Source organism: Atta cephalotes (assembly GCF_000143395.1).
Source record: "Atta cephalotes unplaced genomic scaffold scaffold00024, whole genome shotgun sequence".
In the NCBI taxonomy this organism is placed as follows: Eukaryota; Metazoa; Arthropoda; class Insecta; order Hymenoptera; family Formicidae; genus Atta; species Atta cephalotes.
Window position 1 is genome coordinate 2,882,029 of NW_012130088.1, and position 3,148 is coordinate 2,885,176.

At 30.2% G+C, this 3,148-nt stretch overlaps 1 protein-coding gene across 1 annotated transcript in view; it reads right to left on the reverse strand.

Moving 5' to 3' along the window:
• Positions 1-3,148, reverse strand: part of LOC105620104 (putative fatty acyl-CoA reductase CG5065) — a 30,109-nt gene that overhangs the window by 4,181 nt on the left and 22,780 nt on the right.

A 3,148-nucleotide genomic window follows, 5' to 3' on the forward strand; every position in this document is an offset into this window, starting at 1 on the left:
CACACACACACACACACACACACACACACACACACATATATATATATATATATATATATATATATATATATATATATATAATGTATCGGAGATTCGGAGATGTTCTCGTTTATAGCGTATACGTGCCGTACGTTATTTGAAAATTTGTGTCGAAAAATAATCAAAGGGCATGCATGTAAGAGGTAAAGCAATAGTCATATTGAATACATTATCTACTAGCGACAATTTTCCAAACTTTAAGATAATTGTCTTTATATCAGTTCCGTATCAATTTTATTTAAATATTATTTAAAAATAAATGTGTTGTATATAAAATAAGTGGTATAATTTTTTTTGCGCCACACTGTAGTATAATTACGTATCGCTCAATATTTCTTCGCTCGATTTCCGTTCTGTTCAGATTAATTTTATAGAAATCTAAGGGAGAAGGAACTAGAAAAATCTTGTGTACATTGTATCTTATCTTTGCGAAGGAAATAAAGAAATACATGTAATAACAACTAAGATCTTCAGGATCAAAGCATATTCGCTGTTTCACAGCTCACAAGAAGTTGACGCGTTTATATTATGTGCTGTGCAGTAACATTCCTCGATTACCACATGTAAGCTGGTAACATAAATACCTTTCGTTATATTCTACGTAATTGACGGATCCATTAAAGTTTAGAGAAGCGATTACGTTTAACGTTTGCGGCGGGCAGCATGTCGCAATCGCTGAACATTTTAAATCGCCATTAAAAAGACGATAAGTAGCTTACGAAAGCTAAAATCTGCGAAGAGAGTCATTAGAATTATAATAAATCTCTTTCACGAGAATAATCATGATGATGTGATCAGAAAATGTGTGTTACGTATCCGTGTTTGCCTCACCTTTCTCATTAGAATAGCCGAAGCTATTCTAACGCGATAAATGTGCATGTGCCCGAAGAGATCGCAGCCCGTTTAATTATTCATCTTAGGCATTAGACATATATTTGCGCCGAGATGTTTTCTTATACCTCGATAATTTTCTCTTTCTCTCCCCTGATCCTAACATCATACAGACAGATTTTATTTACATACTATGCGCTTACATAAGAAACACTTCAAATCGAATATTTATTTCTTTTCTCGGAGAGTATTTACATAATATGTATTTGTTTGGAAGACTATTTTTTTAAATATCTCCTGTTATAAATACCTTTCCAAACAATATTATACACAATATTTATAAAATATTTATAAAATATATTTATAAAACTTATTTTAAACATTTTGTAATTATTCTTGTGATCTTAGATTGCACAGATCATAAATATTTGCACAGGTTATAAATATTATGAAATATTTATTATAGATGTATAGTAAAGCTATGGAAGTACTTAATAAAATATTAGAATCCAAGTAGTAAATACTTATTATAAATATTTATTTATATTTATCATAAAATATTTTATCTATTATAGTATAATAAAGCATTTCGCATAAAGCATTATATAAAATATGTATAAAATATTTATATAACATTTAAAAAAAGAATAGTAATAAATAGTAATAAATATTTATCATAAATATTCTGCGCTGTTATCAAAGATGCATCATGGTAAAATATCGATAAATTTCTCGGATTTTGAATAAGAGATTCATTTCATAGGAGATTGAAGTTATGAATGACAGGGGTAAATAGTAAGTCCGGATCCTCACACAGACACCGCTTTGATATAGAACGTGATTGGTAAAAAATAGGTGACAAGAGTAAATTTTATTTTCCTAATCCGTTTTTCATCAATTAACATTTAGTGTCAAAGTATTGATATTTATATGAAGATTCGGGCTAACACCTAATTAAAAAAACAAAATATATGAAGTTATAGACAGAGACAAAAGTCTGTAATGACGCTACCTATTGCATAGTAATGGTTAGAAACGCTCGCATCATCATCGACCGTGTGCAAGAGATTATTGAAAATATTAATTTTTATAATTATTTTTATAATTAATTTTTATAATTTTCGTAATTTTGATCTCAATTTTTATACATTGACGTTTGAACAATAAATAATATATACGTACGTAAATAATATATATGTACATATTAAGGTTTCTTTGTTTCAGATATCCAGATGTTTTTCGGATATCCAATACATTCTTTCCAAAATTCTAAAAAAATATCGGACATCCGATGTCACATTCTGTATGCGATAATTTTACGGTGCATCCCTAATGTTTATCAAAAATATTTGTTGACAGTTGTCTGCTGAGAAATTTTATAGGAAAAATAAAAACAATTAGGAGCTTCAGAAAGACAATGATCCTAAAAATCAGAATCATCTTTATGCACAATGGATTTGCCTGCATTATCTCCAGAATCCCAGTGAGAATGTATGATCTTACATGAAATTCAAATTAAAAGAGAAAAACCTTAAATAATAGAAACCTTAAATAATTGTGTAGAATCAAAAGGCTATGAAGTTACCTACAAGTGAATATGCTGAAAAATTAATTGAAAGTATGCAAAATGATGTTAAGCAATAATTGAATTGACAATGGAAGCGATTCATTATTAGGTAATTATGTAATACTTTTTGAATTTACTCTGATGTAGGATAACGTCGGAACAAAGATGTGGCAAGCAAGGCACTTGTCTCATGCAAAAAGTTCAAAGGGGCGCAAAAATAGCCGGCAATATACTTTCTTACATATTTTTTGATTCGTTATTCATTATTACTACGTAATAATGATTTTGGTTTATGATACTACAAATATTTGATACTACAAATATAGAATTTCTATTTTAGATGTTTTAAAACTAATTCATGATTATTCTTTAATCAGTATATATTAGGTGTACAACTTTGCTTCCGCCGTTTTTTTTCCGAAATTCGAGGCTTTATTGTAAAAAACTGGTTATATATTTATGATTCAAAGTCCATCGCTGGCCACTACTTTCCTCCATCTTTCGGGTAGTGTACGAATCCCCCTCGAAAAAACTGATCATCTTTTGAGGCTATCCACGAATCGATCCAATTTTTTACTTCTTCATAAGACCGGAAGTGCTGGTCAGCCAGGCCGTGTGCCATTGATCGAAACAAGTGATAGTCAGAGGGAGCAATGTCTGGAGAATACGGCGGGTGGGGTAGGACTTCCCATTCCAACGTTTCCAAGTATG